Here is a 26,574-nt window from a genome sequence, read left to right as displayed (position 1 = left end):
GGCATTGTGAGCATGGCTTTCAATAGAGGCAGGACCTGCTCTAAGATGTGACCAGGATATCTGTGCAAGGGGAGATGGGCTAGAAGGGAGTAGGAGGGAGAAGGAGCTCAGGGAAGGAGGATATTGTAGGACAGCAGGTGAGAGATAGCAGTGGCTGAGAAGATGGTGGAGCAGCAGAGGTGGGGGAATTAGTCTAGGTATACCAACCAGGTGAAGGTGGCCAGGTGTGGGGTAGTGGAGGCATGAGCGGCATCAGGAAGGCCCCAAGCCTTCAGGCCTGAGCATCTGAGAGCAGAAGGTAGAGCAGGGTGGGCACTCAGCCCTGCCATATGAAGGTAGAGATGCCAACCTGGTGTCCCAAGTAGAGCTGTGCAGGCAGCAAGTGGCATTCAGGGAGGAGTTACGTCAGATTCCCTGGGCTTGGGATCCCTGGGTGGCAGCGCCTGCCTTTGGCCCAGGGCGCGATCCTGGAGACCCAGGATCGAATCCCACGTCGGGCTCCCGGTGCATAGAGCCTGCTTCTCCCTCTGCCTACGTCTCTGCCTCTCTCTCTCTCTCTCTCTCTCTCTCTGACTATCATAAGAAAAAAAAAAAAGATTCCCTGGGCTTCCCCCTGGGCCAGCACACAGTGGTGCTGAATTCAGCTATCTCCCCTGGAGGCGGCCACAGCTCACCCTTCTTTTCAGGTCAGCCAGCATCAATTCTTTCCCCATGCTAGGCTGAGGTCAGCCTCCCTCAGACCCACTCCTCACCCAATGAGCTTCTTGCTACAGGACGCACAGACATTTATCCCATTACGGGATAAAGGCTGCTCAGGCAGCTCTTGGGAAGCCAGAGCAGGGGGAAGCTCTCACTCCCCACCTCAGGATGTCCAGCTTCAGCAAATAAAAATACAGACCTTCAAATTTCACATTAACAATGAATAATTGGATGGGATATTTCACTAAAAAAATTGCTCTTTGTTGATCTGAAATTCAAATTTAACTCAGAGTCCTTTGTCTGGCAACTCGACCCATAACCCTCAAGGGACAGGCCACACAGAGGCCAGAGGCTGGTGGCTTTGAAGCCTCCCTGTGCTCAGTCCCTCCCAGGGGCTGTGCATGAATCATCGGGGCCTCACAAGGACCTGGGATGGAGGCATCATTTTTCTCCTTTGAAGATAAGGGAGTTGAGCCTTAGAGAGAGGGCAAAATCTGTGAGGGATTCATGGAGGTGAGGAATAGGAGAGGGACCTGGATACAGAGTACCTGGCTCCAAAGTCCATGGCTGGCAGCTTACCTAGGACTTAGAGATCTCAATCCTCTCCCCAGTGTTGGAGGTGAATGGAAGTCCAGTCATGCACCCAGAACACAGACTCACAGGACACTGGCAAGTGCAAAGGGTTGTCCAGGGGTTGGTCAACACCAAAAAGGATCAGTAGGGACAATGAGAAGGCATTTGAGAACTATGGGTGCCTCCCCTAGAAACATGACATGGAGAAGACCAGTGTGGATCTCTGAAGATCTCTGAAACTGCATTTGTTATTTCCCCTTATAGTTCCCATCAACACTTCTAATGTCATTATGTTCTTAACTGTGTTCCCACCAGCCCCCAGACTGTCATCATTGCACATGACAGTAGACACTACCCTTTACTTTACTCAGGGTAGAGTAAAGATGGCCCTGATCCTTACCCCTTCTTTCTACCCTGCCCTCTACAATGTGATTGTGTACCTCCTCCCATCAGTTTACCCCATCCCTTTAACTAATAGAATATACCGGAAATAACACTGGGCCCGTTCTAAGACAAGGCTTCAAGAGGCTTTGCATGTTTCTAATATCAGTCTTGGAAGTCTGTAACCAGAATGAAGGCCACTGGAAGGGTAAGAGGCCCCATGAAGAACATCTCCACCATCACAACTGAGGCCTCAGATATGTGAGTGAGTCCAGCAAAAACAGATCGCCTAAATTGCCAAGCCACAGAGTTGTGAGCTAAATAAATGATGGCTGTTAGAAGCCACAAAGTTTTGGGGTAGTTTGTTATGCAGCAAAAGCTAGCTGATACAGCCTCCACCTTCTCTCTGTTCCTTAGGTTCAAAACTTTTGACTCCTCTTTGACTGCCAAGAGCCCCTCACTCCATGTCTCTGCTACCAGGCCTCTCCTTCCCACTCCACACTGAGGGCACTCCTTTACCTGGGCTAGCCAAGATCACACAGCTAGCACTGAGCCGACTAGGATTCAATGCCCCACACTCTGTCTTCAGAGCCACCTCTTTTTTTTTTTTTTAAGATTATATGTATTTATTCATGAGAGACAGAGAGAGAGAGAGAGAGGCAGAGACACAGGCAGAGGGAGAAGCAGGCTCCATGCAGGGAGCCCGATGTGGGACTCGATCCCAGGTCTCCAGGATCAGGCCCTGGGCTGAAGGCAGACGCTAAACTGCTGCGCCACTGGGGCTGCCGCAGAGCCACCCTCCTAAATGTCCTCTGAACACCCACTACACAGCAGCGCTGTCAGGTTAACATGTCCTTAGGTTCCCCACAAGACCCTGAGCTCTGCCAACCAGGTAGAGGGCCTGCCTTGGTCATCTCTGTTACCCCAGGAGCAAGACTGAGACCGGCTGTGTACGGAGGGGGAGGGGGCTCTAAGGAATAATCGTTAAAGATACAAATGATACATCCAGATGGAGTAGTGGTTAAGGGCAGGAGCTCTGCAACGAGCTGCCTATGTTTAGATCCGGGCTCTGTGCTTCAGAACTGGCTGTCTTGGGCAGGTAACTAATCCCAATGCCTTGTTTTCCCTATCTGTAAAATGGGGAGACCAGTGCCTTCATCACAGAGTCGTTTGTAAATAGTGAATGAAGTGAATACTCAGAACAGTTGGTGTTTAATAGACAACCCCGTGGATGGTGAGGGGCCTTGTGCAAGCTCACACAGCAGTGGCAGAGGCACGTGGCTCGTCATGTTCCCCACTCATCCTTATTTCATCCTTAGGGACATCTTGAAATGTGGGTCCTGCTTCTGGACCCCTGAATCAGGTCTCTGTGTCAAGGGCCCTCTCCCTCCTCCTGTGGCGTCAGCCCTCCCCCATCCTGGTCCACTGCTGGGACTGGGCCATCCTCCCCTGCTCCCTCAACCTGTCTGCTCCCCTCTGACATCCTTTCTCCCTCCAGTTCTCACCTCCTCCCAGGAAATGTCACTGTGACAACATTGATAAATATTTATAAAGGCAGCCGAGGAGATAGGGCGCAAACAAGCCAAATAAATAAGCACATTTTAAAATACTGTGCTTGACAGTTGACTTCCCCTGACTGAGGATCTATGTGTGTGTGTGTGTGTGTGTGTGTGTGTGCGCGCGTGCGCGCACGCACTCTTGCCCAGGCATGTGCACATGCACACACGTGTGCACATTCATGCACAAGCTGCATGTCCTCACACATCAACTCACAGACTGCTAGCTCCTTCTAGGTCATCCGTGGGGATCAGTGGAAACTGTTCCCTCCACAGATGGGGAGCCTGAGGCCCCAAGAGGGATGGGCTTGCCCAGGATGCTCAGCAGGACAGTGACAGGTGGGGAGCTTCCATCCAGGCCAGCTTCATGTGTGCTGAAGTCCCCGCTTGGCCTGGTGTCTATAAACAGAGAACAGCTGTTAGCAAATGCATTAAGGGATTTCATGTTTACTCTGCTCTTATCTGAGGCAATAACTGTGGGTTTAGGGGAGATAGCCCAGGTCTGTTGCACAGGCCTGCCTGGCAGCAGGGCGTCTGCGCTGGCTTCTGCACACATGCTTGAGCCGCCTGCAGCATCCCAGCAGGGTATTTTCAAGGAAGGACAGTTCCCAGTAGGGCTCAAGCCTGGATTATCCTTCTCGTGGGACCTGCAAGCAGGCTCCCCTATGTTTGGGAGGAGGCCTGGAGCCTTGGAGAAGTCCTTTCTCTAACCTGTGAGGTTTCTTAAAAGGCCCCAAAGCTAACAGCCTCTGTGTGGATTCTGTGATTACCATTCTACCCCCGAGGACGAGGAAATCCAGACCCATCTATATCTAGTTCACAGAAGATACTAGGCTTTTGACTCCTCCACCCACAGTGGCTCAAGGAGAGGCAGGGCAGGGAAGGGGGTCACCTCTGGCTGATATTGATGAGCACCAGGTGCCAAGCTCCTCAGGAAACTCATTCACAAAAACCCTACGACCCAGGCCTTATTATAACCACCACCCCCCCCCCGCCCCCAATTAACAGGAAGAAGCCCGGGACTCAGAGAGCCCCAGGGAACCAGCCAGCAGCAGCAGGGAGCCCAGCAAGGATGCCAGGTGTTACTGCCCTGTGCTCAGGGGCGCCCACTTGCCCACTTACCACCCCGACTGAACGGGGTGGAGTAGCACCACTGTCAATAGATCATGTTTTCAGAAGAGAGCCCTGCCTCCAGGAGTCTAGGTCCCCGGGGATGGGGACGCTGGTGCTCAGGCTTCCTGGGCAGGAGCAGCTGCCCTTTGCCGTTGGGTAGGAGGCCAGGCCTGTGTGGGCCTCAGCAAGTCCCACGGTCCCAAGGGTCCCAGGGTGCCAGCCAGCAGAGCTGTGGGGACAGGACATGCAGGGAGTGGGGCGGGTGGGACAGCAGCCTCTGCTGGATACCCTGGTGCCTTCTCCCTGGATCCCCCTGAGGCAAAGGCTCTCATAGCACCTCTCCCCAGACTCAGCTCCCTCCTGCCCTGCCCCTACCTTGAGTCAGCCTCCTCGCCACCCCCTCCCCCTTCCCCTCCACCCTCCCCCAAGAAGGCTCCTGGCCATGGTGGAGTCTCCCTACCATACACAGTGCCCACTCTCACTCACCCTCATGCCTGCTCCCGCCTGCCCTTGGGCTGGAAGCTGCCCCTGTCCATCCCAATCCCTCCACTGACCTGGGCGGGACCTCAGACCTGACCTCCATTATCTTTTTTTTTTTTTTTCAATTTTCTTTATTTTTTTCTTTCTAGATTTTTTTTTTTTTTTGGAGTTTGATTTGCCAACATATAGCATAACACCCAGTGCTCATCCCATCAAGTGCCCCCTCAGTGCCCATCTCCCAGTCACCCCATCCCCCACCCATCCCCTTCCATTACCCCTTGTTCGTTTCCCAGAGTTAGGAATCTCTCATGTTGTCTCTCATATTTCCCACTCATTTTCTCTCCTTTCCCCTTTATTCCCTTTCACTATTTCTTATATTCCCCGAATGAATGAGACCATATAATGTTTGTCCTTCTCCGATTGACTTACTTCACTCAGCATAATACCCTCCAGGTCCCTCCACGTCCAAGCAAATGGTGGGTATTTGTCGTTTCTAATGGCTGAGGAATATTCCATTGTATACATAAACCACATCTTCTTCATCCATTCATCTTTCGATGGACACCGAGGCTCCTTCCACCATTTGGCTATTGTGGACATTGCTGCTAGAAACATCGGGGTGCAGGTGTCCAGGCGTTTCATTGCATCTGTATCTTTGGGGTAAATCCCCAACAGTGCAATTGCTGGGTCGTAGGGCAGGTCTATTTTTAACTCTTTGAGGAACCTCCACACAGTTTTCCAGAGTGGCTGCACCAGTTCTCATTCCCACCAACAGAGCAAGAGGGTTCCCTTTTCTCCGCATCCTCTCCAACATTTGTTGTTTCCTGCCTTGTTAATTTGCCCCATTCTCACTGGTGTGAGGTGGTATCTCATTGTGGTTTTGATTTGTATTTCCCTGATGGCAAGTGATGCAGAGCATTTTCTCATGTGCGTGTTGGCCATGTCTATGTCTTCCTCCGTGAGATTTCTCTTCATGTCTTTTGCCCATTTCATGATTGGATTGTTTGTTTCTTTTCTGTTGAGTTTGATAAGTTCTCTACAGATCTTGGATACTAGCCCTTTACCTGATAGGTCATTGCAAATATCCTCTCTCATTCTGTAGGTTGTCTTGTAGTTTTGTGGACTGTTTCTTTTGCTGTGCAAAAGCTTTTTATCTTGATTTTATTTAAATTCTAGTTAACATATAGTGTAGTATTAGTTTCAATGGTAGAACCTAGTGATTTGTCAGTTGCATATAACAACCAGTACTCATTACATCATGTGCCCTCCTTAATGCCCATGACCCAGTTACCCCCTTCCCCTGCCCCTCTCTCCTCCAGCAACCATAAGAGACTCTTAACTATAGGGAACAAACTGAGGGTGTCCCCCAATAACTTTAATCTTCACAAGCCCCCTTCACCTGGTGGTACTGCTCTGGGTGTGCAGATGTGGGCACAGTTTCCTGGAAGGGGAGTGGTGTGTTCTGAGGCAGCAGCCCCAGTGAGAGAGGCAGAGACACAGGTAGAGGGAGAAGCAGGCTCCCTGCAGGGAGCCCGACGTGGATCTCGATCCCAGGACCCCAGGATCACGCCCTGAGCTGAAAGCAGGTGCTCCACCACTGAGCCCCACCCCAGGCATCCAGTAACAGTTTCCTTTCTTTACTTCTTTTTTTATTTCCTGATCTGGGAGGTGATTTTTTTTTTTTTATATAATAAGGAGGTTATTTTGGAAGAACAAACAGCAGCGTGAGCCCCTACTCTGACCTCGCTGGGACCCCTAGCAGGCCCCCTACCCTCCTTCATGTTCCTTGTCCATGAAGAAGGGCAGTGGCACCAAGGTCCCTGTAGCTCCCCTCCTGGAGCATCCCCTAGGCCTCAGACAGGTCTGTCTCCCCATATGTTCCTTTATTATTCCTTTGTGCCACCAATGACTTTGGGGCCCTGGGGCAGCTTTCCTAGGAAGGAGCCTTGCAGGGGTGTTGTATGGGTGCTTTGTTGGAGGAGGCCAGCTAGAGGAGGGGAGCGAGGGACGGAAAGGGAGGGGGAAGCTGGGAGGGACAGGTTTCAGCTACATCTGCCTTTGCCGGATCCACTGAGCAAATGAGCCTGAGTAGCCCCAGAGCCGTCCCAGGTGGGGAAGGTAGCAGGATTGGAGTTTTGAACCCACACTCCATGTCAGCTCATCATTGGCTGCAGACCATTCACCCCTCGCAGGGAGGAGTGCAGTCACAACCCCCCAGGGACCCTCGGCAAGGGGGTGCCTGTCGCCCCTGAGTGATGGAAGAAGGGGAAAAGGGGCAGCAGCAAGCTCCTTAGCAGCCACCATCCACATGCCTGGGGTTAAGCATGGAGCACCACCAGCATCCACTGCTGAGCACCCCCATGCCTGGGTCTGCCCGTCACCAGGCCTCGGGGAACACACATGTTCCGAGGACTGAGGTGGCAATAGGCACAGAAAGGGAGGTAACCCCAGCTCTGGCATTGAATGCCGGTTGGCCAGCTCCGCAGAGAAAGCCTGGCCCCATCCACTCGGCTCCTGCTGGCGTGGTCCACACAGACTCCCAGCCCCCTCCCTAGAGCTGAGAGCCAGCAACGCCCAACTCACTGCCCCCAGGTGCCTGCACCCCAGTCCACCTTGGGGGAGCAAGTACTCCGTCATGCATCCGGGACGCCTTTGGCAAAAGGAAGACACACAAAAGACACCCAGAGAGGATGCTGCAAAGCTTAACTGTCACTGATGCTGGGGTGGCCAGGACTGGGGAGGCCGGGCTCAGGGGAGCTGCTTGGGCTGCTCCAGGGCTGGGCCCCAGCAGCTGGTGGCTGGCAAGTCTGACCCCTCTGGGCTCGTCTTTGTCTGCCCCCAAACCCAGGCCCGAGGATGCTCCAAACATCCAGCTGTGCTGGGTTCTGCAGGATGAACCAAAAGCCCAAGTACCTCCCTGACCCCTCCAGCCATCCCACCCCTGCTCCCCTTCAGCCCCAGCAAGGACCCTGCCTCTCGGGTCTCCCCAGCCCTGACCCTGCAGCTGCCTCTTGGCCTCCCCACCTCCCAACAGTCCCCTCCGTAACATGGCTAGAAGAGAAAAGGGGCCCACAACCCTTCAGAGGAACACGGCTCAGCCCTCCAGAGGAGCCCCCAAACCCTCCCTACTCCCAGCGCCCACCTCTCTCCCCAGCCTTGGTCCTGTCACAGAGCCTGTGCACTTCCCTGGCAGAGAGGAGGAGGCCTAGAGCATGCCGCCCCTCCTCCTTCAGTGCCCTTCTGGAAGCCTGCAGACACCCAGGATACAGTACTCCCCAGAAGGAGGACCCAGGGGAGAGGATGGAGCTGGAGAGGTACAAGATGTCGTGGGACCACGACTGAGAACGACAGGCCTGCCATTCCTATAATGAACCCGGTGGGGGAGTGCTCTGCGCCGGGGGGACATCCAGTGCTACACACACACGCACACATAGGTACCAATTCAGGCCACAAACACACACATGTAGATGCACACACCCAAGGCACAGACACACATAGAAATAAGTATAAACGCAGGAAGCAGGATACATGCCATAAAAGCGTGTCCTCAGAGACACACAATTTAGACACAAACACATAGACACACATAAGGTACACATGTACTCGTGCTCACAAAACACACAGAAATAAATAATATACAGGCACATGCCTGCATGATACCAAGGACATAAAAGCACACACACACGTGCAAATGCGCATATAAAACCTGGCCACAAACCGAGGCCGCTCCAGACACACACTCCTGCACCACGTGTACTGTATGCAGTCTCCCTCCATCTCTTGCTTTCTCCGTCTCCCTCGCTGCCCCCCAACTCCACTTATACACTGGCTCACCATTGTCATGAGACAGCCCAGAATAGAGGGTCCCCCACCTCTGGCTCCCCCTCCCCTTCCCCAATTAGCCCTGGAAACAGGGGCTGCTGGAACTGCTGGAAGAGCCAATTCAGCCTGGGCCCCGGGCGTGCCTGGAGCTAAGAAGCACCTGTCACTTCGAGGATCCCTCTCAGCTCACTGACATCTCCCGCCCCAGCACAGCCCAGAACGTCCACGGAGCCAGCGCCACCACATAGAGAGAGGCAGGAATGCTCCCTGCAGGAGCCTGTCCCAGCCCTCCCATAGCCCAGAAGTCCTCCCCACAACTGTCCATCCACCTAGCAAATATTTACTGGACACCTACTGTGTGACAGGCACTCACCAGGCTCTGGGGACGAGATGGGGAGCAGAGACAGACAGCCCAGCCCTCATGAAGCCGATGCTTTAGTGCCAGACAGACAAGCTCATCAAATCATCACAAGATTGATGGTTGGATTGTAGCTCCACCTGGAGTGACCCCAACCTCGGAGAAGTCAGGGTAGCTTTTCCTGGGTCTGAAGCATCTCACTCACCTGGGTGAGGCGGGATGAAGAAGATTCTGGGAGGAGGTCACGGGGAGTACACAGGCCTTGGCCTGGTCTGGAAGGAGCGAGAAAACTGGGCAGCCGCATCTTTCCCTCCTTGGCACTTAGAGCTGCCGGCTAGGCGGGTGCCTTGGGTCACAGCCCGTCCTCTGAGACCCTCACCACTGGACCACATGGCTCTGGTCCTTCATGATCCGGAATGCTGCACAGCAGTTCTGGGAGCTGGGATGGAGGCTTTGAGCTGGGAGAGTCATTGCAAAGATGTGGAAACTGAGACCCCAAATCCCCAGCACCAAGGCACCAGGTCATAGTAAGGGAAAGAAGCATCCAAGAAACAGCCAGTTAGCCAGAGTACCTTCTAGAGAAGCTGGTCCAGTCTTCTGGTGCAGTTGGGGAAACTAAGGACACATCCACTCTCCCTACCCGGAGGACAGGTGGGCAACAAGGGCAGAAATGAGACTGGCCTTGAGGGACTGAAGGGGTCCCAGTGGGGCACGTATGTGGGTGCATGTATTCACACGTGTGGAGGGCCAGGGACGTGAGGCAGGCATTGAACATGGACAGTGCCTGTTCTGATTGGTCAGCCCTCATACCACAGACCTGGTTGATGTTTAGCAAAGCACCCCGGTCTCAAATCAGACAGCGGGCCCAGGTGAGGCTCTAGGGAACATCTGGTAGCTGGGCTAGCTGGGACAAGGAGCCGTGGCCACAGCAGTCCAGGCACAGAGCATGTGTGGGCTGCCAGGTTTAGGGCCAGTGCTGAAGTGCTGAAGTGGACAAGGACAGCAGGAGTCATTGTGTGAGGAGCTTCCTGAGTGGACTTCCAGGAAAGAGCCACTGCTGGGCTTCTGTGCACCCAGAGCAGGTAGGAGAGGCCGTGGCAGAGAGGTCCTGATGATACATGGCCCAAATACCCTCTTGAGTGCACAGTGCTGGTCAGCAGACCCTGTCCTGTAGAATCAGAGGGCCCAGGTCCCCTGAAACAGGCTGAAAATTCAATCATGGGGGCCGGGCTGCTGCACAGTCATATGGGAGCAGTGCTGGGAGGAAGGGGCTGCCACTTGCCTTGTCAAGAGGGACAGAGCCTTCTCTTAGGAGCCCCTTGTTCTCTAGAGGGCACTGCTTGTTCACTGAGCATAAATAACAATATAGCAGCTAGCTTTCGCTGCATAACAAACCACCCCAAAACTGTCTTAAAACAATAGCCATTTCTTATTTAGCATTCCATTCTGCAGGTCAGCTGGGGGCTGGTCTGACCTAGGTCTTCCACACTTTCCCAAGTACCTGTGATCAGTTCAAGAGTGGCTCACTGCCATGTCTTGATGGCAGCAGTTCTGTTGGCCATTGCACCTTGACTCTCCACTTGGCTTCTTATTCTCTGGCTGCAGGTTAGCCCAGGCTCATCCCTAGGACAGTCTTGGGTTCAAGGGTAGCAAGAGGGAGCAAGCTCCAGCATGCAGGTAATTTTCCAGTGTCTGCCAGTGACGCATTTGCTGATGTCCCATTGGCCAAACAAGTGATGTGACTTGCCCCCAGGGCAGAGGTGGAGAAGTAGACCCTGGCTGGAGAAGAGGAACCACAGGGTCCCATTGTGAAAAGGAGCAGGACTTGTGGCCATTTCTAAAATCAATCAATCAATCAATCAATCAATCAATCAATCAGGGGACCACACCAGAAGACATAGATGGGATGAGGTGGCCCCTTTCGACCACCTAGGGGCTGCAGCCAGATGCCCAGAGGGGTGGGGCTGGCAGTGCACGTGGGGGAGACATCCCAGGTATGGCACAGGAGGAAGCAGCAGGGACTGTGGCTCGGTTGGCTGGCAGCCCTACTGGGCACCACCCTATGCTGTCATGTGAGAACACGGGCCCAGTGCTCCCTGACCTCCCATGTTTCAAGAGAACTCAGATATCTACGTGTTTATGTGAAATCTAATGAATCATTGTCAAGCAATTAAAATTTTCAGGATACTACAGAGTGTATTCATACACAGAAATACTTCCGTAACAACAACACGGAGCAAAGGAGCCACCAGCCCCGCAAATGGAGCTCACAAATGTGACTTTGACTTTTAGTGAGAGGCCACAACACCTGCATCCCAGCACCTCTCGCCAGAGGGCTCGGCCTAGTGGCTGGCTCCATGCAGCAAGCATTTCCCTGGGGCCCTACCGAGGCGCAGGCAACGTCCCCTCTCTCAATCTGCATGGGTGTCCCCCAAGGGAAATACATGTGGAGTGTCGGTGCACATGCTACAAGGAACTTCGACCTGAATAAAAATTAAAAAGCAAAGCCCATTCCACCAGGGAGACGAAGCCAAATCTGCAGACCGGCCGCGACCCAGGGAGCCGCCCACCCTTCTGCTCCAGGGGCGTGGCAGGGTGGAAGGCTTGCCGGAGCCGGGCATGGGAGCTACACACCGTAGCACCTGGTGGTGAGACGTGTGGGACAGAGGAACTGTGCCCGAAGGGTTACCATGTGCCCACCCTTCTTGCACGTGCCTTCTATTTATTAACTCATTTAGGTCAGACTTTGCAACAACCTGGTGAGGAAGGATCTATCATCATCATCATCATCATCATCATCATCATCATCATCCCATTTTACAGAGGAGGAAACCGAGGGGAGGAATGGGGAGGTGAGGCTGTGGCATCCAGGCTATGGCCCTGAAACCCTGCTGCATTTTGTCTCTCGAGTCAGGGGCTGACATATGCTATCTCGTGGGGGCTGACATGGCCTAAAGGGGGCAGCTCCCAAATGGCCCCCACAGTGAGGGGTGCGGGGGGATGCAGATGGTGGGTGGCATCAGGCAGGCCCAGGTGCAGGGACACCCCTACAGTCTGGCTCTGGTATTTGGCAGGCCGCGGTGCTGTCAGAGTGGCCTGATGCTGGGGACAGAGAGTGGGGAGCATTCTGCTCATTGCAGGTGGTCTCCTCTGAGGCTCCTCTGAGGCTGCTCTATACCAGCCAGGGATGTTCTTCACACACCTGGACACTGTAACCCGGGTGAGGCATCTGGGTTGGAGGGACTGAAGGGATGCAGACATCAGTATTCATCAGTACTGGCTCCCAGCTCAGCCCTGGCGGCCCTGGGTCTCGGGGTATGAGAGGCACGCTCAGGCCTGGCAGGATGAGAAGGCCCAGACTCTGCTCCCACCCACAGTGACCACGTTCAGGGGTGCCTGAGGGACACAAGTGGTGATGGACATGGCCAGAGCTGGTCTCCCTTGCGGTTGCCCTCCCAGCAGGTTGGAAGCATTGTTCTGACGGTGTTAGGGACACAGGATAAGACAAGGCAAGGTGCAGAGGCCCAGAGGGCAGGTGGAGGGCCAAGGTCAGTGTGGCAGGAACAGCTGGGTTACATATCAAGAAAGCTCCCAAATCTCTGGCAGCCTGCACTTGGGGCCTCGCCCAGCAAGGCCTCCCGGGAGGTGGGCACCAGGGTGTGGCCTGAGCTCTGTGCAGCTCCATTTCCAGTACAGGCGTCCCTGTACCAAGAAGCAGGACAGCTGAAGCTGTCCCTCTGGCTCTTCTGCAATGAGGCCACGCACAATGGGGCTTCACCTGCTTTCTGGGTCTTAGGCAGCCCTGAGCAGGCATCGCCCCTCGTGGCTCCCGCAGGTATTCATTCTAGCGTTCCCCAAACCCAGCCCCACCCAGCATAAGGTCTGGTCCATGCTTCTTGCAGGGAGGCAAGGGTCTGCTGGCCTGGGGCACTGTGCAAATTGTGGGGTCCAGTGGGTCCCAGGCAAGGGACAGAGTCTTCCTGGGGAAGTAAGAGGCTCAGAGGTCAGTGTGCGGGGTAGGAGAAGCCGGGGTTATAGCAAGGGTGCCAGGGAGACCAACATACCAACTGCAGGCCGCCTGGCAGGAATAGAGAAAACCTCTGGCCGGGCCATCGTCTGGCGCCTGGTAAGGATCCAAGCATCTCCCACACCCCCTCCCCCTGGGAGGGACCAGACAGGCGGAGAAAGACAAAGCACTTTTGTTCGTGGTCATGTTCATCAGGAAGCCAAAGTTACCCTGGTTCCACCTGAACAAAGCAGAGAGGGCCAGGAACCTCCCACGGGGAGCCCACCTGGGTGCCACCCCTGTGCCTGGAGTCTCCATTTGTCACCTACACAGCTTCCGGACAGCTCATCAAGCTCAGGCAGGCACACGGGAGTTCAGAGGCTGCACATCCCGCAGGCACATCCCTCCAGGGGCCCTTGACCCGCCGCCAGGACAGCCAGGCTTGCTGTCCCAGAGCCGCCAGAGCGGGGGCCCTCCCTGTGCCCGCCGCTCCCAGCAGCCTGCGGGGGCCGCCGCGGACAAGCCCACTCTGAGTTTGGGAGAAAATGAGGAGCAGGGGAGCTTAGGTCAGCTTCTCGAGGAGGAAGAAAAGAGACCAGAATCCTCGGGACCGCGAAGGGGCGAGGGCGGGCGCCGCGTGGCAGAGACAGCGGGTAATGGGAAAACTTTCTTCAATTATGTGAAGAAGAGCGAGAGCGCGTCAGCCGGGCTACAGGCGAGCAGGAACCGATAACGGTGACGGGGAGAGGCAGCCGCTTAATGGGTTTTTCCCTCCATCAGTTAACCCGAGCCAGTGGCCCCAGTGACAGCGAGGGGCGAGGCGCTGGGGGAAGGGCACCGGCTCAAGGGCCCCTCTGTGCTCTTTTCCTGTCCTGTGCCTGGTGACAAGGGTCTCAGGGATGGGGTGTCGGGCTCTCGTGGTCAGTTCACCCACCTGGGAGGGGCCACAGGGCTTGGCAGGAGGGGCTGCCCGGGCACCCTGGCTCCCTACCTGAGGGCACCTGCCCGTGGCCACACACAGACGTGACCACTCACATCCAAGTCACACGTGCACCAACTGTCATACACAGATGCCCAGACCCAGACACGTACAGACACACAGCTGGGCAGGCAAAGCACATCTGCTCACGCGCTCTTGTGGACACACACACACTCACTCCCGGAGATTCACACATCCAGACACCAAGCACATACACACGTGTTCACAAAACACACTCCGACATGCTGCTCACCAAACACTCAGACGTAGACACAGAGATTCACTCAAATGCACATGAACACACAAGGACACAAATCACACATGTGCACACACACATACACAGATGCTCACACTCAGAAACACATAGAAACACTTACACACTCATACACTCACCACACACTCAACATTCAAAAATACACACACAAATCATGCTGCAGACACACACCCCGAATAATCCCCCTCATGCAGACACAGTGACCAAGCCCCACTCCCCACAGGCAGGTCTGCAAAGCCACACACACTGTGGCCCCTGCTCACACCCACCCAATATCATAGTCTTATAGTGTGCTTCTCCCTCACCACCTGCCCCCCGCCTCGCCTGGCCCTCTTGTCTGGGATAGGCTCTCTCCCTCCCCATCAACCTCATCTCACCCCACCCATCCAAAACTCATCCCAAGGGAAAGAAACCCCCCCTCAGCACAGCTCTGACTCCAACAGGCCACCCTCCCATTCACTGAACCTCTGCGGCCCCGGGCAGTCTTGATCTCGGGGCATCCCACCCACCCTGAGCCCACACTGACTTCCATTCCTCATTCGCCCATTTAGCACATGTGTCCTGAGGACCTATCAGGTTCCAGGACTGTATTCTATTCAGGATACTGCAAACAGCATGGGCCAAGCTCCCACTTCATGAGACTTGCGTTCTACGAGGAAGACAAGCCATGTGCAGGAGCCGAGATATTGAAGCGGAGCCTAAGCATGTGCAAAGAGATAATTACCACACAAAAGCAAAACACAGCAGGTGAGGCAGGGACCTCGCAGGGTGGGGGTTATTGGGTGCTCATGAAAGGGCTCGCTGAGAACAAGGCAAGGGGCTCCAGGCAGATGGAATACCAGTGCAGAGACCAAGGGGATCAACCCAGGAACACTGGGGCGTCAGCTAGAAATATGGCCAAAGGAACAGATCACACACCACGGGAGGCAGAACGGGCCTGGCACCAGGAGACCACCCAGAGGCTCTGGTAGTGACCTGGCCAAAAGCCAGGCATGCAGGCAAGAGACGTGGCCGAGTTCTGGGTATACTTCATGCCAGAGCCAAGAGGTTTCCCTGATGGATGGGCATGAGAGCAGAAGGCAGCAAATAGAAGGAAGCTGGCTGTGGCCATTGTCTGAGACAAGGAAACCTGAGATGGGGACAGAGGACAGGAGTCCCCCCTAAGACACTGTAGTAGGTGGGACAGTGCCCCCTGCAAAGATATCTCAATCCCCACAATATGTCACCTAACCTGGCAAAAGGGACTTTGCAGGTATGATGAAGTGAAGAGCACTGAGATGAGGAGATTATTCTGGATTATCCAGGGGGGCTTAATGTCATCACTTGGGTCCTTGTAAGGAGGCATAAGGAAGCAAGAGGGTCAAAGAAGGAGAGAGTAAGGCAGATTGGAAGCTGCTTCACTGGCTTTGAAGGAAGGTGGCCCAACAGCCAAGGAACGCAGGGCCCTCTGGAAGCTGAAAAGGCAAAGAAACCAATTTTCCTCTAGAGTCCCAGAAGGAACATCATCCTATTGACACCTCGATGCTAGGACTTGGACCCCCAGAATTGCAGGGAAGGAACGCGTCGCTGAAGCCATGATGTTTGTGGTTATTTGTTACAGCAGCAGGAGGAGACCAACACGGACTCGGGGATGGTAAGAGACAGCGGGTACTGGACTATGTCCAGTAGGGGATGGTAAGCAGGACCGATACCCACAAGTGTGGGGTTCTGTGGAGGAGGCCCAGCGGAAGTTGTAAATTTGAAAGGAAAGACCTCCTCAGGGTGGCCGGAGGGGCTGTTGGAAGCCCTGGTGCTGGGTGAGGCCCCGGAAACCTGTGTAATAGACACGGGAAGGGGACCAAGCCTGAGCACGCACCCCAGGGTGAAGAGGTCAGAGAGGAATTAAACCAGAGGAGGAGGCCGACAAGAAGGGTTTCTCCTGTAAGTCAAGTGGAGAAAGTGCTTCAAAAGCAAGAGGAGATTAGAGGAAGTGTGGTTTATCCATCCGTGCAGCAGAAACCACTCAGCAACAGAAAAGAATGCATCACTGATAACAAGCGCAGCGTGGGTGAGCCTCAAAACCACCGTGCTGGCGAGACAAGCCCTTACGCTAGGGGACGTGTGCTGTACGGTTCCGCTTACAGTCACTCTGGAAAATGCAAAATGTCCTGGAGTGACAGGAAGCAGACCAGGAGTTGCCTGGGGCTGTGGCTGGGGGCGCATGAGGGGATGTTGGGGGCCGATGCCGGCGTTCTATAGCTTGAATGTGGCGGTGGTCACGTGGTGAATGCCTCTGTAAAAACTCACTGACTCGCACACTTCAGTGAATGCAATGTATTACATGTAAATTATACTTTTATAAAGCTAACTTTAAAAAAAAAAATCAGCAGAGGGCACGATCCACTTCAACTTCTACCGATAGATGAAGTAGGATGAGGCTAAGAATCCCTGACCCTATGCCACCATTTGGTGAATACAAGCCAGACAGAAGTGGGTTGTGATTGTCCAAAGCCATCAGGACAGTCTGTCACTGGGACCAGCAGTTGGCCCAAGCACAGGCCCGTGACCCAGCAATGGGCAGTGCTCTGTGGGGAAGTCACCCAGGGGTTTCTACAAGAGCATCTCTCCTAGTATAAGATTTGGCAATGCAGGAAAGTCTTTTGTTCCCACCTTTTCCTGCCCCAGGGGGATGCAGTCAGGTGACCATGGGATGCTTACTGCAGTAGGCACCTTCCGACCACAATAAGAGAGCAGGAGAATTTGGGGGACTCTCACACCCAGTCTGGTTTTGTAGATCCCCAGGACAACCTCAGACTGGTTACTCTCCATTCTGCGACTTCTACACACCCATTTTTTGCCCAGGAGGTCAATCCCCACACATCCCAATCAGCCCAGCTGCTTCCCAGTGTCTCTGGCAACCAAAAAAAAAAAAAAAAAATTCTAATATTGTCTAAAATGGGGGGACCCTAAAAGTTCTGTGTTTGACTACTGAATCTGGCAACTAGAAAAAGAAGGGCAAAAGAACATGTCAGAAAAGCTGAAAATAGTTAAGCTAAAAATGGAACACGTGAACTTCCCAAAACCTTGAAATACATAAAAAGCAAATAAGATGTTAAGGGGAACAAAAAGCAGAAACCAGAAAAGAAGTTGCCAGAAGCAAGCCTGAAATTGCTAATTACAACAATACATGTTTAGCTTCTTGTTTTACAGTAAGTCTAAAGCAAACCTGATTAAAGAGTCCACCTTTTCATATCGAGTAAAACAAAATCAAGCTAAATATTGTTCACGAGAGACATTTCCAAAGCAAAGTTACAAAAGATAAATATATACTAGGGTATAAAATTAAAAGGAAAGCATGGGTCAGATATTAATTTCAGATGTAGCCACAGAGGAGACAAAAAGCATTACACTGACAAGGAACACCAAACTGTCATGAAATTGTATGCACCAAATTACGTCTCATTTAAATATAGAAAGTAAAATCTCGTAAAAATATGAGAGTTTGGTGAATATACTAATTGAGGACTATAATTCATTTCTCACAATCTTGATAGACCAAATAGGCAGAAAGGAAGAAGGCAGTAAAGATTCTGAGTAATATTATTAACAATGCGTGTGGGTGTGTTTGAAGGGGAGGGGTATGTATTATAAAATTTGAACCTCACAAACAGAAAACGTGTCTTCCTTTACAACATCCCTCGAATAAACTGGCCAGATATTTCACCATCAAAGTATCTAAATAAATACTTTTAACAGAAAACAAAAGCAGAGAAACTGTAAGGATAACATTCTCTGGCCTCAATGCAACATGACCAAAGATTTCATTTTTAACCACAGAAGTTTCCAGAAAGATCTTTCAGAAAGTTTAAGGACAACTTGAACAAATAGAGACATGTGCCTTATCCTTGTTTGGCAAGATTTAATCTTCATATGGTATTTATATAAATTCCACCCAGACTGACCTCTCAAGATGATACAATTCAACTTGAAGTCCAAATGAGATTTTTATCTTTTTGACTTTGAAGAAATCATTGCAAAATGGACCAGAAAAATTTAGTTCATGAATGGACAGGGAAATGTTGAAAAAAAGTCAACTGAGGAGGTGCTTGTTCTCAGATATTAAAATCCATCATAAAGCCATAATCCATAAACGTGTGCCATTGATGCGGAGCCATTAAGCCCATGGAATGGGCCAGAGCGTGAGGACACGGCCAGGTGCTCACACGATGCTCCCACATGACAAAGGGTCTTTCTAGGCAATGAGAAACAGTGGGTCAAGGCGATAATAAAATGAAATAAATTCCAGGAAAAAAAGGCAAACTAACTTAAAGACAAACCATAAAATATCAATGAGTGTCTATAAATCTTGGGGTGGAAAATGCTGTACCTAAGCATGACATCCAGAGCAAAAATCACAAAAGATTTACAGATCTGACTACAAACATCTTTAACTTCTGTATGTTTTAGTTTAAACAGATGAAACAAAACAAAATGAAAAAGAAAACAAAATGAAAAGGAGGTGATGAATTTGGGGAAAGGACTACAATCTATTGTATCCAGGTAAGGGGTTAATATTCTTAACATATAAATAATCAAGGAAGTATTAACATACAAATAGAAAAATGAGCAGAGTATGAACAGTTTGCAATAGGAAAAATAGAAATACCAAAAGGCATTTGAAAAAACTGTCAGCCTCATTAGTATTCAAGTACATGCAAATTAAAGCAACCAGCTATCATTTTTCACCTATAAAATTGGCACTTTATTATTACTATCATTATATTCAATGTTAGCAAGGGTATGGAAGTATGGGCATTTGTACTTTCTTGGTGGAAACATAAAGTGGTAGAATTTTTTAGAGGGCAATTTCATTTTCCGTATCCGAGCCCATTTTGCATACCTTTTGACCCACCCATTCTTCTTGGAGAAATTTGTCCTAAAAAAATAATGAACTACAAAGCTGTTGATTGCAGTGTTTTTTGAATGGCAAATAAGTAGCCTAAATGTCAACTAATAGGCAATCATTGGTTATATAAAGTCATGTATTTTCATACAGCGGAATTCTATGCCACCATCAATAATGATATCATACAAGTACGGACACCATAACTGTATTGTGAAGTGAAAAGAGTGATTAATAAAAAGCACATACCAATAATTTCCTGGTTTTTGTAAAGAAAATAAGAAAAGATGTACGCTAAAATATTAACACCAATTATCCATGGCTGGTGAGATTGTGAGCAATGTTTACTTGCTACATTGTGGTTATTTTAATTTTAACATTTTCCTACAGTAAACATACATTAATTGCTAAATAAAAATGAATGTTTAAAGAGCAACAGGGGCAACAGGGGCTTGGATAAATTATAATACAATCACAGTCACAGTCAATGGCCAGGAATATTTTTGTGGCAGAATTATATTCGTTGATATGAAAAGATGGTCATAGTACATCATTCAATGAAAATAGAACATTACAAAACAGTGTGTGCGCTATAATCTCATTTTGTTTAAAAATAGAAAATGTGTCTATTTATATGCATAGAAAAACGGCAGAAGATTATAAAATGAAATATTAGGAATAAAAAAAGAAATATTAGGAATAGTTATCTCTGGTGGGTACAGTGGAGTGAGTCTGTTTTCGGCTCTGTGGATCTCTGCATTTTCTAAGTTTTCTGCAGCAAAAATGTATTAATTTTATTATTAAAAATTACATCCATCAAGGGATCCCTGGGTGGCTCAGCGGTTTAGTGCCTGACCGGGGTGTGATCCTGGAGTCCCGGGATCGAGTCCCACATTGGGCTCCCTGCATGGAGCCTGCTTCTCCCTCTGCCTGTGTCTCTGCCTCTCTCTCTCTCTCTCTCTGTCTCTGTCTCATGAATAAATAAAATCTTTTAAAAAAAAAATAAAAAATTTAAAAAAATAAAAATTACATTATTTTAAAGAAAATGTTCACACCCTCACATCCCATAATTCTATGATTTTTGTCCCAAGGAAATAGCCCATGCTTATACTTGTTTCCTCAAGCCAGCAGCTCTCACCTAGGAGGATAGTGTCCCCCAGGAGAGTTGGCAGTGCCTGGGACATTTCTGGTTTTCACACTGGGGAATGGGAATGCTAGTGGCTCTTAGTGGATGGAGGCCAGGGATGTGGCTAAACATCCTACAATGAGCAGGATGGTCCCTACAGCAAAGAACAGTCAGGCCCCAAATGTCAATCATGCTGAGGTTGGGAGACCTGCCTTATATCATTATTTCTTTTTTACTACTTAAAAGACAAAATATTCCCCACCACCCTATCTTGAATCTTTCAAAGAGGGTCACAGTCAGAAAAGCCCAGAAGCTAAAGGCATCTAAAAAGCCCATCCAAACTTGTCCTCTATGCACAAAGAAGCTTCAAAGGCTCTGGTTCATAACCCAGGAACACTTCTCAGAATCACCAACCCTTCCACCCTGCACAGACTGCAAAGCCTCCACAGCCAGCTCCCCCGTGGCTCCCAGTGGCTCCTAGTGGCTTTCCAGACCTTACCCCACCCCTTCAGCTCTCTGCCAAAGTGGCCCCCTTTCCCCAGCATCTCTGGCTCTACTCCTTTCTGTTCATGCCTGGGATCCTTCACCACACAGACAGAACAGGGAAGCAAAGACAATACTTTTTTTTTTTTTTTTTTTTTTTACTGGAGGGCAGGAGGCACTTACTGTGCATGCCAAATAACACATCTGTAGATATATAACCCAATGAATAAGAAAGAAATTAAGCTTTGCTAATATTTATTATATGGATTGACTTTAGGATATGTATATAATTTATACATAAACAAACATATATTGGGGGTGCTGTACTCAAAAAAATAGTTTTTGGCGAGCTGTGCAACTCAAATCATTTGAAGGTGACTGGCATGGAGGAACAGGAAAAGGAGGACCTGTGCTCTTTTGGGGGTAGCCTGGGATAGAAGGAAGAATACAAAACAACAATAACTCTTGTCCCCATCACAGTGTGATTTTCAGAGTAATTCTGAAATGTTTACCACCTAGCAAAAGCTCATATGCATAAATTCTACTTGCTTTGTGATTCAGAAACTCCTTCCTCTTACCCCAAAGCCATCCTGCAACTGAGACCATAGCACAAGGATGTTCATCTTCTCATCTTCCGTTCTGGGCCATGGCTTGTCCCTTCCCCAGGCTGTGTATGGGATGAGGGAAAGTGGCTTCTGAATATAGCAATGGCCAAATCTAATTTTTGCTCATCATTTTATTCCTAGTGCCTAACACCACAACAGCCACTTAGGCATTCAATACATATTTGTTAATTGGATGGATAGATGGGTAGACATACAGGTGGCTGGATAGATGGAACAATGGGTAGATACACAAAGGGAAGAATGGGTAGATGGTGAGCAGATGGACAAATGAATGGATGGATGAACAGATGAATAGATGGGTGGATGAACAGACAGATGAGTGAGTGGATGAATGAATAGACAGATGGATAGACAGGCAGACAGAGAAGTAGATGGACAGATGATGAATAAATGGATGGATAGATAGATAGATAGATAGATGGATGGATGGTCAGGCAAACAAACAGATGGACAGTTGGGTAGGTGATTGTGTAAATGGAAAGAAGGATGGATGGAAGCCAGTTATTGTCCTGAGATTTGATTTAAACTGCTGTGCAATCAGCCTTTCTTCTATCGTCTACTCCTGGAGTGCACCATTGGACCAGAGAAAAAGTTGGTGGCTCCTGTCAGAAGCAGACCCACCTCAAATCCTTAGTGGCTAGCATAGCCAACAACAGCTGCTGCAAGGAACCAGAGCATGAGGTTGATGAGATTAGCAATCAAATACTCTTTGAGCTTCAGTATTTCTGCCTATAAAATGGGACTAGTACCATTACTTCTAGGATTGTCATGAGCATTCAGTGATATAAATACAGCCCCTAAGGGATGCCTGGGTAGCTTAGTGGTTGAACATCTGCCTTCAGTTCGGGTGGTGATCCCTGGGGTCCTGGACATATAGTAGGCCCACCACAGTAAATGGTACCTATAAGGACAAGCTGTGAGAAATTAAAGGAGGTCTCTAGCCTCAGAGGTGTGTAAAGGTCTCCTAGAGGAAGTGACACCTGAAGGATTAGTAGGGATTTCCAAGAATGTGAGGTATGTGAGGGGAGGCTGCCCCAGGCAGAAGGAAAGCCTTTGGGAGAGGGGGAGGGAGCACAGTAGAGGATGCTGCCAGAGAAGTCTGCAGGGGTTCTTGCCAGGCACCGAGGTTAGGTCGTTAAATTCTGCATCTATTCCACCCCTATGAATAATCTAATCCATCACAGTGTCCCTTTCTCTTGCCAGTGACTGGTTTAGGATGGGATGTGTGACCCTAATCTGACCAGTGAGACTTTAAAAATTTATGGGAGGATAGAGATATTGCTGGAAAAGACTTCCCCACTCTTAAGAGGTACATACATGTGAAACAGTATCTCCCTGCTTGGTTGTTCTTGGGTCTGGCCATCCACCTGGGACCACAGAAGATCCACCCAGAGGGGAGGCACAGCAGAGGAAGGGAAGACCTGAACCCTCAATGGCTTTGCTGGGCTGCTGAACTAAGCAGCCTGAAACCAGCTCAACCCCTAAATTTTCTTTCCACCGACTAAATTTTCTTTCCACCGATAATAAATTCCAACACTGTTTGAGCCACAGAAGCTGGATGTCCTGTTACTTGCAGCCGAGACATGCTACCTGCTACACCAGACTCAGGAGTCAGGACTTGAACCTGCAAAGTCTTCCTGCAACCTCCTCGTCACCAGTCCTAAGGAAGGTCTCATTCTTCTCAAACCCCAAAGCATTAGCCGTGGCCCATGAACAAGTGTACAGTCATACCTCCATCCCTCCAGCCGATGGGAACAGACACACAGGTTCTGTGTAGAGCTGAAGCCCTCCCCGCTAGCATGCAGAGCTATCTGTAACCTGTGGCCACGTTTTCTCTTTGTCTATCATCTGGTCACGGGAGACTCACCATGAAGATATAAATTACCTCCTCCTGGGTCGAATTTTGGACTTGTTTCCTGCAGCATACCAGGCTCTGAAGATAGCACCCTCTTGCAAGGAAACTTGCTCATGGGAGGTTGCTACAGGGTTTCGAAGAAGGGAAGAATGTGTCTCTGTAGACAGGGAGACCCAGCTGTTTTCAGACAGCTCTTCTGAGTTCAATAAGATGCCCCGTTCCAATTCTCAGTATTCCTTTCCTTTTCAATCAGTGCCTCAACATTTATGCAACACATCTGTCATGGCTGTTCATTCAATTTGTGCTGGGATTCTGCAACCCCATGATCAAATCTGGAGTCTTATTTTCAGCTACCTCAGCCCGTGGCTACAAAGGAAAAGAGGTTGTTTTAGGGATGTGGCTGGAGCTCTTCAATCCTGTGACTGTCTCGCGCTGAGATTTTAAAGCCCTGATCTCATCAAGCTCTCTCTGGAAACCTCCCTGAAGAGCCAGAGGCAACCAGCCAGTTGTAGCATTCTTGTGGCCGTCACTCCCATACTCCAGGTCTCACTCAGGACTTCATCCCAGGAAGCCACATCCGTTACCTGTGGGTGACATGATGGTCCATTTGTTGACTTCAAGGTTGCCTTCTCCATGTCCAACAGAAGGCAAGTTCCATGAAAACAGAGACCCTTTCTGTCATTTCTACCCTAAAATAGTACCGGCTACAGAGTAGGCACTAAACCAGTGCAGAAACCTCCTCCTAGCCAGTCTATGGAGGAACAGAAATGTATGGGCTCATATATCCAGGACAGCATAAAGGAACTGGCCTTGAGCATAACAAGACCCCAACCCCAAGAAGCACAAGCTGTGCTCTCTGCCCACTTAGCTCACCACCAGGACTGACATAAGGACGGCGTGGCCTGAGGAGCCCTGGGGTCCTCCTGACAGGGGGCACTTGCTTCCACATGTAAGATTTCAGAGGGACTTGGACTGGCCCACCTTGAGCCCGAGATACTCCTGGACCCCACCATGTAGTGAAGTCATGTCCAAACCAGACCCCCACCTCTGAGGCCAGGGCTGTGGTCCCACCTCATGGGATGCGGTTGGGGTGGCTCCCAAGGACGGGTTTCTGTTTGAGTAGAAGAGAAGAGGGGGTACTGAGCATGCACATGTGAACACACATGCACACATGCATACGCCATGCACTCACACGCACACACGTGCAGACAAAGAAACAGATATCTTAAAAAAAAAAAAGAAACATATCTTTTACTCAAAAGAAAGAATTGGAAATAATTTAGCTATTCCTCAATTAGGGAATTGTTAGAAAATTATAGCATATTCTTTAAAAGGATGTGAGAAAGATACATTGAGATTTAGAAAGATCTCAGAAGCATATTGTCAATCGAAAAAAATCAAATTATAGAATAATAATATAATGTGATCCCGTTTATTTTTTAAACCACAATTACATATGTATATATATGTGCATTTTAAAAAAGGTCAGGACAAAAACAGATATTTTAAAAAACGATTAAGTCAGGGAGAGGAATACAAACTGGCAGAGGGAGGGATGAGAGGACTTTCATCTTTTATTCTAAAACTTCTCTGTTGCTTGATTTGGCACAATGAGCAGGATTCAGGTATTGTTTTTACCCACAGAACCATTTTCCAGGCACACATGGTGCGTCTGAGCACCTCCTTCTCTCCAGATTCCTGCTGCCTCCCCCTCTCCTTGCCCATCTTCCCCCGTAACCCACATCTTTCAGCCACGATTGACCATATCAAGGGAACAGAGCATATTTCTTCTGTCACTGCACTGCCTACAGAGAGCTCTGGCTTTGCTGTTCTTCCTGCTGAAAGCAGACAATTGGGCCTTTTCCTGGCTCTTAAAATCAATAGCAAGAAGACAGGATTGCAACTTTCACCTGGTGTGGCCCCGGTGATTTATGAGGCCACCCCTGGTCTTCTAGGGACCTGGGGAGGAAAGACCCTCCAGTGACCCACAACTTGTCCGGCCCCAGGGTAGTGGTGCCCACTGGGTGCAGTGGGAAGAGGGTGTGTGGGGATCTACCTCCTTGGGAGGGGAAAAGGAGGGAGGCCAGTTACTCTTCTGAAGCTCTGACAGTACATGGGACTAATTAGAGACCAGAGGCTTGGCCCTAACCCCCAACTTCACCACAGGTGAGAGCCTAACAGGATGAGGGCTACACCCTCACTGAACATGCACAGAAACCAAGGACCAGGGAGGGAAGAGAATTGCCCCAATCACAGCGCTGATACAAACAAAGCCCATGAGTGATCCTTTTAAAGCCTCCCTAGGTCCATGGACACTCCCTAGGACCATGGACCCTCCCCTGGTGGTCTGGCTTCCATCTGACCTGCTCCACACCCTCCCACCCCCACTCTAGCCACAGCAGCCTCTCATACTGGCACTGCCAGGAACACTCTCCTTATACCCTCCTGGATGTTCCTCTGCCTTCCAAGTCCCGGCTCCCAGAGGCCTCCCTGACCAGCCAACCATATATACCCCCTTCCTGCTCTGTGGCACTTCTACCAATTTTCCTCCCAGCACTCACCTCTTGGATGTCTTCTTGCTCACTCAGTTGCTAGATCGTGATGTCAGTTCCCTAAGAACAGGGCCCTCATCTGTCATACCCACTTCTCACTTCTGTACCCAGAACAGAGGCCAGCACACAGTAGGTGTTGCATCAGTGTTGGGGGGCTGACGAGTGACCTCAGTCCGCTGTAGCTCATCAACCTCACCGACTGAGCAGGACCAGGTGCCCAGCTTGCTGTAACCTGCACAGAAAGCCAAGGCTCAGAGAGGTGAGCAACCTACCGAAGGTCCCGAGTCCCAGGCTATCTTGAGCACCTGCAGGAGTCACAGAGGTGCCTCTCTGAGTGTGGACTCTGGGCCCAGGCTGCTTGGGTCCACATCTCAGTTTCACTCCCAGCTGGCCATGTGACCTTTGGAAATTTCATTCAGCTTCTCATCTGTGAGATGAGCTTGACAACACTCACCCCAGAGGGCTGATGTGACAGTCAAAGGTTGATACACATTAAGTGCGTGCGTGGTACCTAGGACAGGCCACAGTTACGACTTGCTCTGTGCAGGCAGGGTGAGGTAGGCGACAGTGAGAACTGGGTGGTTTTGACTGCAAGGTCCTTGCTCTTCTTCAGATGGGCAGAAAGCAAGGGCTTGGTATGGAGTCATGCATGCTGGCGTGAAAACTCTTGGGGAGAGAGTGGCCAAAGTGGGGCTGGATTAGGTCACCGAGAGTTTGACTTTCACCCTGAGTCAGGTGGTGATGGGCAGCAACCAGTGGAGTTAAGCAGGTCAGATGTGTGCTTTTCAGAGATTCCTCAAGGAGGAGAA

The 26,574-nt window shown here is 50.4% G+C and overlaps 1 long non-coding RNA gene across 4 annotated transcripts in view; it reads right to left on the bottom strand.

Moving 5' to 3' along the window:
- Positions 1 to 2,329: 2,329 nt before the first annotated feature.
- Positions 2,330 to 26,574, bottom strand: part of LOC111091218 — a 40,491-nt gene continuing 16,246 nt past the window's right edge. Inside the window, exons 2-7 of one of the 4 annotated variants that reach the window (XR_005374494.1) lie at positions 25,775 to 25,997; positions 23,226 to 23,579; positions 21,311 to 21,399; positions 10,484 to 10,761; positions 9,188 to 9,469; positions 2,330 to 3,608 (exon numbers count right to left, since the gene is read on the bottom strand). This is a non-coding gene — a long non-coding RNA (uncharacterized LOC111091218). The remainder of the gene's footprint in view (positions 3,609 to 9,187; positions 9,470 to 10,483; positions 10,762 to 21,310; positions 21,400 to 23,225; positions 23,580 to 25,774; positions 25,998 to 26,574) is intronic. The other 3 variants (XR_005374495.1, XR_005374497.1, XR_005374496.1) reach the window with 3 other exon arrangements.

The sequence above is a fragment of the Canis lupus genome, chromosome 20 (genome assembly GCF_011100685.1).
Source record: "Canis lupus familiaris isolate Mischka breed German Shepherd chromosome 20, alternate assembly UU_Cfam_GSD_1.0, whole genome shotgun sequence".
Taxonomy (NCBI): Eukaryota; Metazoa; Chordata; class Mammalia; order Carnivora; family Canidae; genus Canis; species Canis lupus.
This window is presented reverse-complemented; position numbering and strand designations above follow the sequence as displayed.